The 14,592-nt window shown below is 43.2% G+C and overlaps 1 long non-coding RNA gene across 1 annotated transcript; it reads left to right on the forward strand.

Moving 5' to 3' along the window:
- Positions 1-191: 191 nt before the first annotated feature.
- LOC137376128 (uncharacterized) lies at positions 192-14,288 on the forward strand. Its single transcript, XR_010976135.1, has 3 exons — positions 192-257; positions 1,668-1,925; positions 12,309-14,288. It is a non-coding gene; the product is annotated as an uncharacterized lncRNA (long non-coding RNA).
- Positions 14,289-14,592: the final 304 nt, after the last annotated feature.

The following is a 14,592-nucleotide window of genomic DNA, read 5'->3' on the forward strand; positions in this document are numbered from 1 at the left end:
ATTGGGCAGGAAATAGTGTGCTGCTGTGGTATTTGAAGGGTTGTAGCAGCTTCAAGGGTCTAGTAAGTTCATATTTGCTTTGGCAGCAGGATAGCTCGTGATTGCTGTTCAAGTATCTGTGATGTCGCCTGAAGGGCACAAAGCTCCTGACTTTGTAGATTCCTACTATAAAATGCTACTTCAGGAAGTTAGGATGATGAGGAACCAGTAAAAAGAGGACCCCAAGGAAAGGTTCAGTGGGAAGGAATGGCAGGCAAGTGAGTATCAATTCAATTACTTCACGCACAGTTACTCAATGTTGGAAAAAAAATTTAATAATTTACCAGATCAGCCAAGGTAAGAGGATTCAGTCACACCTTTCAAAAATGTACTGTATTAGCATGTCTGCTACTTACAATGGCCTCGCCCCTCATACTATGTTAAGAGTGCTTCTATTACTTACCATTACTGCCCATGAACTAGCATGCTGCTCTTTGCATTCCAGCTTTCACCTGAAAGTGTTCCTTCACTCACCTACATGCATTCACTCCACAAAACCTACATGTGGAATTAATTGCTGGTTGCGTTCACCTATTACTAGATCCATTATAGGCTGCAACTAACACCTGGATTTTGCTACATGTGATAGATACATCATGCATTCTTTTTCAAGTAAAAGATGGCCCTTAACAGTGAGGAGGGATTAACAAAAAGTACCAACTCCCAATACTTGATACTTCTTACACTCTTAAAGTTTTGAAGGTAATGGGGAAGTATGAGAGTAAATACCAACTAACGTGTTATGGCATTCTGATATATATTCTGATTGTCAATGAACCATCAGTGGCAGCATTTTTCAGTGTGCACCATCATTCACTCTATACTTTCCAAATATGAACTGAGACATGAGGGAGTTAGAGGGTGTGGTGAAGGAAAATGCACTGAACGGCAAACACACTCCGAGTGAACAGGAGCAGTGGTGGTGGCACATAAAGAGGAAGATGTTGTTGACCAGAGGGTCAGGATACATTGCCTCACTTGAAGCATGAAAATCTGCTGCTCATGGCTGCTGTGAAAAAACAAAAATGATTCTAGTGAAGCAGAAAGCACTTTGGCAGGCTTTGGAATATATTGGACAGCGTGCTACAAATGGTGGCTAGGATGGAAAGGTGGAGAAAGAATATGTGCAGGATGGAAAGGTGGAGAAAGAATATATGCAGGATGATAAAGCAGCAGTGTGTCATTGGTTTCAATAAACTTGGGCAATGGTACCATTAGGTTTGCTCTCCCACAGATCATTGACCATGCAGAGAGATATGCAGGGGGGTGGGGGGGGTGGAAATGGTATAAAGATAGATGGAAACATAGTTAGCAGCAGCTTTGTGGAATTGTGGGGGGAAAGCACAATTGAGTCAGAAATAAACATTCTGGAATTACTGTCAATCTGGCTGCTGGACTGTTTAAATTCACTCCTTCCTTAACTCTGCCATCGAGTGACCTTGGGCAATTGAGGTAGAAATGACGAAACTGGATCGTATGATGAAAATGGGCTATGGGACTCAATCGTCTTATCACCTTATTTGCATTTAATCATTCCATATGGGCAGGCATTGACCGAAAGTGCATTGGTGTGGAAAAGCAGAAAGGAATTCCTGCCTCAGGTCACCTGATTTACTCTTCTCCAACAGATGGCTGGGAGTACAAAGTCCAGACGTTGTTGTTTTCGAGAGTGCGTGATCACATGCAGCTAGAAACTAAACATCTTTGGAAAATTAGCACTGTCAATCTAAACAATATTCTCACTCATCAGCAAAGTCGATGCCATTCACCTCAGTATGTTCAGGATTGAACTCATGACAAAGCGAGTGAGAAGACATGCAGTAAGAAAAAACTGCAAACGTTGGAAATTTTCAAGAAAAACAAAAAGTATTGGTAATACACAACAGGTCAGTCAACATCTGTAAAGAGAAAAGACAGGCTATATATATTTTGGTTATGTGGCCCTTTATCAGAACTGACAACTAGAAGATGAATACACATTTTAATATGGTAGAAAAGGCTTGAAAGAATAAAAAGGGAAGAGGAAAATTGCGCAAACACCAATTACAGAGAAGGAAAAGTTATGATTTGTGAATTGCTGAATAGAAAACTATTAAATGATGTAAAAAAACAAACCCTAAAGAAAATGGTAAGACATTCAAAGATGCAAACAGCATAAGGTGAAAAGATACTAGAGGTCCACACAACTAAAAATGCAAGAAAGTATGAGAAACCAAAAGAGATAAAGAGGATGAAAGGCAGGCTACAAATGAGCAAATCTAAAATTCAAAAAGAGAATGCGAGTAAAACACTGGGCCCAACAATGAGCACTTTATCCATAACAACATTGACTTCCGGGCTTATCTGCTGCTGGATGGAAAGACTGTTAGCTCCCTCTTGTTCCCAGATCCCAGTAATGAGCCATGCCAGTTGATTAATCAGAAAATGCCATACTGACGTACTATGGGGGTGGGGGGGAAATTGGACCTTGGGTGATAAAAATAACAATCAGGAGGCAGAATTTTGGATGGTGTACCAGCCACGAAATTGCAAACTGGTGACTTCCAACTGTGAAGGATATCCACCTGAAACAGGCACTAAGACACTTTGAATATGCAAATTGGAGTCCTAGCGGCAGTTTTTGGACTCCAATCAAAATTTGTCACCAATTGAGCGGAGCATCTGGTTCATCAGCTGACTAACTAGCTGTCACTTTAAGACTGGAGGCCACCAATATAAAAGTAAATGAACTTTTATAGTTTTGTTTCTGTGGAGTCAGGATTCTAGGATATTGACCCAACGTCAATGAAGGAAAGGCACTATATAGTAAGGATGGTGTGTGACCTGGAGAAAAGCTTGCTGCTCTTGTCCTACATTGTGTTAGAGGTCACAGGGGAGGGAGTTCCTCCCAATACTTTTGTTTAAAATTGAAATCTTTGAAGCTCGCAGGAAAAGTTGATAAAGCATGATAAAAAAAAGCATATGAGATGCTTGGCTTTATAAATAGAGGAATAGAGTACAAAAACAAGGAAGTTATACTAAACCTTTCTAAATCACTCAGTTTGAGTACTGTGTCCAATTCTAAGTACCACACTTTAGGAAGGATATCAAGGCCTTCAAGAGGGTTCACAGCAGATTTACTTAAATGAGACCAGAGATGAGGGACTTCAGTTATGTGGAGAGAGTACAGAAGCTAGGATTGAGCTTGATGAGGGTTTTTGATAGAGGAAATAAGAAGAAACTGTTTCCCCTGGCAGGTGGGTCAGTAACCAGAGGGCACAGATTCAAGGAACTTGGCAAAAGAATCTGAGGGGAGATAAGAATATTTTTTACCCAGAGTTATGATGATTTGGAACACTGCTTGAAAGGGGGAGGGGTGGAAGCAGATTCAACAGCAACTTTCAAAAAGGAAGTAGATATGTACTTGAAAATGAAAAATTTGCAGGCCTGTAGGGAAAGAGCAGGAGACTGGGACTGATTGGATAGCTCTTCCAATAAGCTATTGCAAGCATGATGGGCCGAATGGCTTCCTTCTGAGCTATAAGATTCTATGAAAGCTCTTTGCTCCCTCATTGTTAAATAGTAGTATGTGTTGAGGCAGAATGCAGCTGTCATTTCAAAGTCTTGCTAAGATCTAACACTTCCACGTTAATTGGAGGCCATTGAAAACCTTTGGGCTTGTTGCCCAGATGCACAAGAGTCTTTCAGCTTGCAGGTGCCATTTGAAAAGTAATTTTAAAAATCTTTAAGCCTGGAGCTTAATACATAATGCCCCCACTGTCCTGCTCCAGCTTTCTTCATAAGGCCAACTTTGTTGTGATGATTCCAGCAATGGCATTGACTCATTGGTTGCTGGATGCCATCCAATATGGTCTTAAATAAGTGATCTCCACATTGGGAAGTTCACTAAATCTCATGTTAAAATTGAATTCTGTGGAAGAATCAAAATGCCTCATTGGGGAGGGTGGCATGTGTTGCCATTGCTGACTGCTATTGATAATTTACACAGCTCTTTGACAGCTGGCACTTGTGATTCATGGGTTCATTGCATCTCTGTTGCAATTCTCTCCACCTCCACCTGCCATCCTTTATTTCTAACCACAGTTATAATTAAAGTTTCATAATATAAACCAGATCAGAAACACGCCAATTAACGTCTCAGTTCAAACTTGTTTGATTTCTTAATTATATGATTGAAGATTAGAGCAAAATGATGTTGACATAAATTGGCAAGGCAAAGAATTTAGCTGCGTGCTTTTATTTTGTGAGATAGCTGTCCCAGGACAACGCCTACACTATTAGAGTCAAATATTGTTTCACACTGCATGGTCTTGAGTTATCTGTGAACTGCTTGGGGCTAGAAGTGTTGCTTACACACCCAACCCCCTGCAGCATCTGGGAAGCAAGAAGCAGTAGGTTTTAATTCTGTATTTCTGGGTGTGTTATACAGTCATTCCTGTAAATTATAAATATTACTTATCTACACAACGATTATGTAGAACAAGAGGGTGAGCATATGACCCTCATCTGAAGTCACAGGGCAACCACCTAATTAATGGAGAGTCTTGCAGAAAATGCCAGTCTCAAAACGATAGTTTTTAAACTGGGGGAGAAAGTATAAATCAGCTGAAGCATGGCAGAGCAGAGAGTTTATTCAGAATATATTTTACTACAGATGACATTGTTTTGGAGATGGTAAATTACAAGAGAGAACTGACACGATTGCAAGACACTAGTGCACATTTTCCTGTTGGTTGTCTGCCCCTCTGAGAGTTGGATGCAGCCAACAGGAAATCGCACCACAATAGCCTTATAACATTGCAGTGAAACACCTACAGCAACTGGTTTCTATGGCTGACTGGAAATGCCAATAAGGTACATTATGGCAGTGAACTAGTATATACGATCTTCACTTGTGGCTGGCTACAGTCAGTTTCTGTCCATTAATAAGGCGTATCAACAGAAAAATCTATATTACAATCCATTATCTCTCGTCTAAAGCTCTGCCTGAACCTTGAGCAGTTTACATTATTTCTGTCCTGGATTTCTCCCTACATTTACACTGGAAAAAACAAAAACTCCTGATCAATATTATCCTGATGGAGAGCCTGAGAGAAAATTAAAGATCAGAGAACACTGCACAAATAACTACAAATTATATGGAACAGAGCACAATAAAAACCTATGTTGGAGTAAAGGTAACACTCCTACATTGTTTTAGACTGCTGGAGGATTGTGTAAGTTAATTTAGCAAAAGCTTGTCGAGATCTATTTTCATAGAACAATATTTGGACATGCATTTCAATTTAATATTCTGTTATTCTGGATCATGTAGTTGCAGCAAGTATCTTTCATACAGTCAGCACATGCATGGAAAAGATGTAAGATTCAAGTGCTTTGAATCAGGACCATGTTTTGATTGCTTCACTCTGCTAGAAAGGAATTCATTGGGAATATTTCATAGAAGTGCATAAAATTTACGGAATAGAACAGGTCATTTGGCCCAACAGGTCAATGCTGATGTTTATGCTCCACAAGAGTGTTGGCCAGGGGCTGTAAGAAATACAGAATCAGTTACAAACTGCTGGGATTGTTTGACCTGTAGTAACCTGGAGCTCGGACACTGGCCTGTGCTGGTAAAAACCAGTTTGGACTAATTACTTTATGAGACAAGACAAAGGAGCGATCACAGGAAAAGAGCCTTATTTGGACACGGTGTGATACCGGGGTCTTTGTGCCTGGGCCAATTAAGAGAAGCTGTGAACGAGGTGATCAAGCTTCAGCCAACCGGAAAGACACAGCTCAGATTTGGAGAGATAAGCAACAGGATAAGAATAGAGCTTTTTGGGCATAGAGCCAGCGAAAACACCGGAGATCAACCATCGTGGAAGCGGAAGACCCTGCGTGAGTGACGTGGCGACGACGTAGCAGAGAGAGAGAGAATGGAACGCCTGGCCAGCGTTAACTCTCCCTTTTTCGGGTAATATCCTTATGTTTTCTGTGACTCAGTCAGGGAAAGGTCAGAGGAACCTAGTGGGTGCTTATGAATTCTAGCTAGTTTTGTTATTAACTGTATAACTCAGTTGGAGTTGTATGCTTTTGTCTAACTAAGTGTATAAGCCTTATTCTTACATTGTACAACAACGTGAATGAAGTAAATTGATAGTTAAAGAAAGGACTGAGTTCCTCCTCTTTGTACTAAGCCATTAACTGTAGCTGTGGATTAAGCTGGGAGGATGGCTCTCTTGAAATCCGATATCCCAAACATTGAGCCTGAGCCTGAATTAAGAGGACTGCACCCCCACGTGACGGCCAGGATCAAGTGGGTGCAGGGAATAAAGGGGACAAGGGGGAGTTGACTCCGCGCCACGGTTAACATAATTGGCGTCCCTGGGTGGGCTCGAGGATAAATCTCTCCGTTGAATCAGCGGGAGACTCGAGCCGAACCAAATTGGCAAAGTACAGAGAGAACAGGAACTTAGGGGTTAATTTGTAGCTCCTAACATAAGATGATGAAACAAAGGGAATCTCCAAACCATGGAGACTCGGATTGTTTTGATTGGAAGGGATTCCTCCAAAAATACGGAATAGCGAAGTGGCCACAATACGGAGCGTATGCAGGTCACACTAGCGATAAGGGAAAACCTGTAGGGGAAGCCCTTTGGAAGATTGCACAAGCAAAGATGTCAGCTAGGAAATTTAAAAAGATATAGAAGTCAGTAGCTATCGGCTGTTTACTTGAGGAATGGATAGAATGCCAACAGCAGGCTAAAAATGAGCAGAACAGACTAGAGGAGGAGATTAAAAAACTGTGAGGAGGCAGCCCGCCTTAGTGAAAAAGTAACTAATTTGCAGGGACAGAGAAGTGCGGATTTGATGCGTATGAACCAATATCAGTTACAGTGCGAAAAACTAGTTATGGAAAAAGTAGGCGAGAGGGAGAAGCCCAAGCAGCTAAAGCTGAGGTGGAAGGATGGAAGCAGCAATGTCGTGATTGAATCACGTTCATGGCAGTTTTTAAGAGAGCAGCTCAGGAAAAGAGAAGTAATTCAGGTGATCACACAAAGTGTCAAAAATATATAGCGAGACTGCAAGAGCAGCTAGCCACACAGAGAGGTATAATCTGTGCTTTTGCACCCGAAGGAAGTGAGGAGAATGGTGAAGGGGGCATAGATTGGAATGAGTTAGCAGACGAAGCGGCTAGATACAGCCATGATGATGGAGACCCTCTACCCGAGGATCCTCCGCCAGCATATGAGCCAGAGCCAGAGGAGCCATCGGCCCCCATGGCGCCCCTTGTGACTACTAGAGCAGCGATAGGGGCAGATGGCCAGGTGGCAGCTGGCCCGCGTATGACATATTCCACTCCAATGGGGGTACAGCAATTGAGGGATATTGCGAAAGATATTGGGACGTGTGCACCCGGCGATGATCCTAGGGAGCTGTTTCAAGCAGTCAGTCAACAGAAAGGAATACACGGCTTAGATGATGCTGAAGAAAGAAAATGAATTATAATGTGCCTACACCCACACATACACTCCGCCCTACCAGAGGAACAAAAACTCGGTAGAGGCACAAATGAAGATTTAAAAGAACAAGTATTAAATGTCATGGGCGCTAATAGAGGGGACCCAGTGGAGACGCTAAAGAAATGCTATCAAAGAAAAGGTGAACACCCTCTCTCGTTTGCGGCTCGCATCTGGGCGGTGTTTCAAGGGGTATATGGCGCAAACCTAGATAGAGCCAATCCAACACCAGAGATTAGAAACCGATGGCTGAGAACGCTGGTGTCGCATGGCACTGAGGAGTCAAGAAGGGCACTAGATCAATTTGATCCCTCTGATGACACGCACACAGAGGCTTGGGTACTCAGGAGGATGGTTAGAGCATGGGAGAAGGAAACAACAAAATTCTCCAAGGCCCCTGGGGGAAAGGCGATGCCTGTAAAAGATTAGACAATAACCTGGAGAAATGAAGGGAGGGGAACTGCACAAGGGGCACCCCACCCAGCCTCTCAGACAGGAGGAAGGAATAGAGGCATTGGGAGAGGATCCGTCCTAGGAACAGGGAGAACTCCGGGTGGGCCGACCCACTGCTATAATTGTGGCCAGGAGGGACATTTCAAACCTGAGACAAGAAAATGTAGGTCGGGGAGGAGGCCAGGACAAACGCCAGAGCCTACCTGTGGAAGGACTGAATAGGTCAAATCCTCAATGTGATATACTAGAGATAGCACCGTCTTCGGGGTTGTACCCCGAACCGCAATGACGGTCGCAGGCCTCTCCATTATGGGTGTGTGACATGCGGTGGGATAACACAGGGAGACCCCTAGTGAATGGTAGGGTTGGAGGCCGTCCTGTCACGTTCCTTTGGGACACTGGAGGATCCCGAACCACCGTAAACACCACCAATGTTAGTCAAGTAGATTGGGAAATTCAAAGTAAACTTGTTTTACGTGGATTTACAGGACATTCACAGGTGGGATATGTGAGCGTACCATTGGAAGTCAGTGTGGGGGATGTAGCAATAGAACACTCAGTGGTTCTCATTGAGTTACCCAGAGAACAAGAACATATATTAGAGTGTGATTACATGGCTAAAGCGGGACTCTGTTTTGACCCTGTTAATTGCGCGATTTGGCAAATGCCCTTGGGCAGGGGTAGTATAGATCACACATCCGTCCCGGTGGGGGAATAGCAGGATAGGATATGCACGTTCGGGGAACTGTGGACAAGACCCGAAGAAATGAGTAGCGATAGTGAAGTACAACAAATTATCACACGGAATTCAATAGTATTTGCTCGACATAAACATGATTGTGGGAAAATGACCGGAAGTGTGTGTATACAGGGTCCAGACCCCAAACCACAGAAGCAGTATGGTTTTCCGAAACAGGCAGAAGAGGAGGTGGGAAAGGTGATACAGAGTTTGCTGCTACAAGGGATATTAAGACCGGTAGCCTCCACTAACAACTCACCTATTTGGCCGGTGAGGAAACCGGACCATAGCTGGCGACTAACGATAGACTATCGAGAATTAAATAAGGTAACCCTGTTAACGGCCCCTACCGTAGCAACTAGCCCAGAGACAGTAGTTAAACAAAATGAGGACGCACAGTGGTTCACTATTTTAGATATAAGTAACGGTTTTTGGTCTATTCCACTGGAGAAAGAATGCCAATATAAATTTGCGTTTACCTTTCAACGACAACAATATACATGGACCGCCCTGCCACAGGGATTTCATAATTCCCCGTCCATATTTCACCAATGTTTAAGGGAAGGGTTAAAAGGGTTCTCAAAGCCTGAATGTCTGGTGCAGTATGTAGACGACTTACTGCTACAAACTGAAACGGAACAGGAACATTATCAGTTACTAAGTGAATTACTACAATTGTTACACGAATTGGACTAAAAGTAAACCCTAAAAAAGCGCAAGTTATGAAACAGAAGGTTACTTACTTGGGAATGATCTTGACACCGGAAAAGAGAGAAATTGACCAACGAAGGGTAGTAGCGGTTGGCAGACTCCCTGTCCCGAGGGATGTAAAAGGGTTGAGATCTTTCCTGGGTTTAGTGGGATATTGCAGGGACCACATTGATGGATTCGCTACGAAAGCGGCCCCATTAATGGAAGTATTGAAAAAGAATGTGGCGTGGGAGTGGAAAACTGAACACACACAGGCCATTTCAGATTTAAAGCAGGCACTAGCTGCTGCGCCTGCTCTGAAAACCCCAAATCCAACTGAGCCGTTTTCATTGGAGGTAGCTACCACAGACACCACCCTCTCAGCAGTTCTGTTACAGGAGACACACGGGAAATTGAGACCAGTAGCGCATGCCTCGCGTATGCTTTCACCGGTAGAGCAGGGGTATACGACGTGCGAGAAACATTTGTTAGCAGTTTTTTGGGCAGTACAGTATTTTACTTGCATAGTGGGACTGAACCCACTTACAATACTGACAGAACATACCCCTGTACAGTTACTATTAGACGGTAGGATCAAAGACGGGTCAGAAGTCAGAACCGAATTGTTAGGTGGACACTATTGTTGCAGGGAAGAAACATAAGCGTGAAAGGAGTAAAAACTACCATTATGTTGGCAGACAACCTAGTGTATCAAGGATAGAAACGTGAGTGTCAAGTCATGATAGCAAATGATCCCAAGGGGCCATTTGTATCAAAACAAAAAGGAGGGGGTAGAAGTGGATTGGAGAAAGCAATGGAGACAGAAAGTAAAGATGCAAAGGGAAAAGAAGAACCCCACAAAAATTTTTGTGGATTGTTCCTCGTCAGTACAGGATGGCGAGAGGAAAACTGGGTGCGGGATATATGCAGAAGACGAACACGATCAGGAAAAGTTTAGTGCAGCCTTAAAATTGCCTAAAACAAAGAGCGCGCAGGCGGCAGAATTAGTAGCCATCACATATGTGGTTGGCCACCCAGAATACTTCCCGCCTGGATCAGTTATATATTCTGCTGGCATGTATGTCTGTAATAGCCTCACGGAACATTTGCCCTTATGGGAGGCGAGAGGTTTTGTCTCAGCGGATGGGAAGCCCCTTCCATCGGCTCCATTATTAAAATACATCTTTGTAGGAGCACAGGGGAAAGGATATGTGATCACGGAGGTAAAAGCTCATTCAAAACCTACTCCGGAAGGGAACAGCAAAGTGGATGAGCTAGCCAAACAAGGTGCTGTTAGTGGGCAGGAATGGCAGCCACCGATTAAGGACATTGGGGAACAGAAAGGGAAACAGGTTAAGGTAATGGATTTAACAGAGGAGCAGAAGAAAGATGGAGAATTGAAAAAATTGATAGAAGGAGTAGAGTCAGACACATACAAAGAGTACAAGGGGGTCTATATTCAGGACGGAGTGGTTTTATCTGAAGGAAAATTCGTAGTGCCAGAGGGGGAACAAAACCAAATAATCCACTGGTACCATGACTTATGGGGACATAAAGGGACAGAAAGTACCCTGGAAAGGATAAAGGAGGTGTACTGGTGGCCTGGGATGAAAGGTGACGTGGAACACTACGTCAAGAATTGTTTGATCTGTGCACAACATAACCCAGATAGGAATGTCAAGAAAGGGGCCCTCCGACATACTAGACCAGTAGAAGGGCCTTGGACTAATTTACAGATAGACTATGTAGGACCCTTACCCCCCACTCCAGGAGGGTTTAAGTACATTCTAGTAATAGTAGATACATTTACCAAATGGGTGGAAGCTTTCCCAACCAGAACAAATACAGCCAAAATCATTGCGAAAATTCTGTTAGAAAGGGTATTCACTCGATGGGGTTTATCCCGAAGCATAGAATCAGATCAGGGAACACATTTTACAGCCCAAGTAATGCAAAATGTCATGACCCTCTTTGGGGTTAAACATACCCTATAGACCACAGTCTAGTGGAATTGTGGAAAGGATGAATCGGACATTGAAAAACATGATAGCTAAAATGGTACGGCAGCACAAGGCGACCTGGCAGGTTGTTCTGCCCTATGTGTTGGTGGTAATCAAGAATACCTTAGCTTCATCAACAGGTTATACTCCCTATAAACTCATGACAGGAAGGGACATGAGAGGAATGGAGGGGTTGGTAGGTTTGGACTTGTCCGAACCCAAGGTGGACAGTATTATATCAGAAAAATGGGTACAACAATTAGTAGAAACAGTGAGGGAAGGAAATTACATGGCAGCTCACCAACAGGGAAAGAAGAGACAGCAAAGTAAGGCTTATTTCAATGCGAAAGCCAGCCCGATAGAGTTGAGCCCCGGACAAAGGGTAATGGACATAATATACCAGCCCACCTCATTTTTTGAGTCCAAAGTTCACCGGTCCCTATGAGGTAGTAGATAAAGCTAGTCCATCTGTATATAAAGTATTGACAGCGCCAGATAAGTGTGGCTGGTATCACATTAATCAGTTAAAGTTAGTAGGAGAAAAACAAGATAATCACAGTTGGCATGTGATGCTTGATGCCACCGATGTTCCGATCGGTCAGGGAGATCAAGAGCAGGATCAACTGCGGATCCAAGCAGAAGTGTTTGAAAGACAACCTCATGTTGCACGTCCACATACAGAGGGAAATCGAGGGAAAAAAAGGAAAGAAAAATAAAGAAAACAGGGGAAGTAAGTGGGCTAGGAGAAATGGACGGTTAGAATCAGTAACAAATTGGGAACAAGATATAGACAGTCTGGCTCAGTGTATGGAGAGACGGGACTTAAAATAGGATAAGAAAGAAACTGTAAATAAGAGCAGAAATTACACTTGTATATTACAGGTCCAACCCACAATGAAGAGGGTGATACATTGCATTGCAATTGGATTGACCATATTTGGGACTATAGGTGAACTCGCATCGAAGCTATCACGACGAATGAACACACCTGAAGCAGTGTCAACACGGGAAGATTATCCCGTGGCCAGAACAACTTTGCTTGGCAGATCAAGATAGTTCGAACCAACAAAGGACAGTGAGAAGATTTAAATTTGTATTATGCGGGAGTAGATGGGTTGGCGTGCGCGGGAAAAACATTGGGTATACTAGGGGGAAAAGAAGTTTGACCTTAACTAACAGAGTGTTAGGTACCTGTGACGAGGAGAGAGGAAGATATTATGTTGGGGCAGTGGTTCATATTCCCCGACACGGGAGCAATTTGACCTCTACTTTAAAGAGAGTCCATAGGGAAGTACCAGGAGGGTATTTGGATATCTTTAAATAACCCACCATCTCATGCCAATGTAAACGGATGGTGTTGAGAAAGGGGTAGATTTGTCAAAATGTCATCAAGGGGGGAATCACTGGGCCTGTCCGGAAGAGACAACGAGACAGAAACTTACAAATTGTGGGCTCAGCACCTATGAAAATTGTTCATTGTCCATTTTCCCTGTTAATAACCAGACCTTTTTACAATATGCCCTTGTGGGGCAAACGTATTACATAGCCAGGGCTGCTATGAATTACAACAAGGGATAGAACAGTGCCCTCTGGAGGGACACAATGTAGCCATTCACAATGTAACCTCAGACTTGGTTGTTGGTGGACAAGTCCTGCCTAAGCCAATAACCAGGATAGTGATAAAGGAAAATCTTTCGGTCCAACGTACTGATACAGATCAAGAGATACAGGAATATCTTGCCACTGAATTACCACCCATCCCACACCTAACAGCAGATTGGGCACAAATAGCAGAAGAGGCAAAAGAGATAATTCATCAATGGAATAAACACACTAAAACAATTAGAACTCATGCTGACAAGGCAAATGAACTGTTGCGTGACCCAGGGTTTTGGAGTAAGTTTTGGAATTGGGGATCTAATGTTCAAATACATCCATAGTTCAGAATTGTATCACATATTGCTGTCATAGTGCTTCTATGTGCGCTAATAATTGTTGTTTTCAATGTATATCAGCTGAGAAGGTGGTAAAATGAAATTTTGCGAAGATTGGATGATGGAACTATAATGAAACAGAAGGAACGGTTATCAATATAAACAAAAGCTGTAAAAGAAAACACAACTGTATATATTAAGTTTTATAACGTATCTTTTTATATGTAACAGTATTGTACACTCATTGGGGGACAATGACGTTCTCAGGAATGGTTCACGGAGAAGGGAAATTTTATGATCCTAAGATAAGTATCTTTGGATCATGAGGGGGGAGATGTTGGCCAGGGGCTGTAAGAAATACGGAATCAGTTACAAACTGCTGGGATTGTTTGACCTGTAATAACCTGGAGCTCGGACACTGGCCTGTGCTGGTAAAAACCAGTTTGAACTTATTACTTTATGAGACAAGACAAAGGAGCGATCACAGGAAAAGAGCCTTATTTGGACACGGTGTGATACCGGGGTCTTTGTGCCTGGGCCAATTAAGAGAAGCTGTGAACGAGGTGAGCAGGCTTAAGCCAACCGGAAAGACACAGCTCAGATTTGGAGAGATAAGCAACAGGATAAGAATAGAGCTTTTTGGGCATAGAGCCAGCGGAAAGTCCGGAGACAAACCATCGTGGAAGCGGAAGACCCTGCGTGAGCGACGCGGCGACGACGTAGAAGAGAAAGAGAGAATGGAATGCCTGGCCAGCGTTAACTCTCCTTTTTTCGGGTAATATCCTTAAGTTTTCTGTGACTCAGTCAGGGAAAGGTCAGAGGAACCTAGTGGGTGCTTATGAATTCTAGCTAGTTTTGTTATTAACTGTATAACTCAGTTGGAGTTGTATGCTTTTGTCTAAGTGTATAAGCCTTATTCCTACATTGTACAGCAACGTGAATAAAGTAAATTGATAGTTAAAGAAAGGACTGAGTTCCTCCTCTTTGTACTAAGCCATTAACTGTAGCTGTGGATTAAGCTGGAGGGTGGCTCTCTTGAAATCCGATATCCCAAACACTCAGCCTGAGCCTGAATTAAGAGGACTTCAGTCCCACGTGATAGCCAGGATCAAGTGGGTGCAGGGAATAAAGGGGACAAGGGGGCGTTGACTCCGCGCCACGGTTAACAAGAGCCTCTTCCCACTATACTTCATCTAACTCCATCAACATATCCTTCTATTCCTTTCTCCATC

The sequence above is a fragment of the Heterodontus francisci genome, chromosome 13, assembly GCF_036365525.1.
Source record: "Heterodontus francisci isolate sHetFra1 chromosome 13, sHetFra1.hap1, whole genome shotgun sequence".
NCBI lineage: Eukaryota > Metazoa > Chordata > Chondrichthyes > Heterodontiformes > Heterodontidae > Heterodontus > Heterodontus francisci.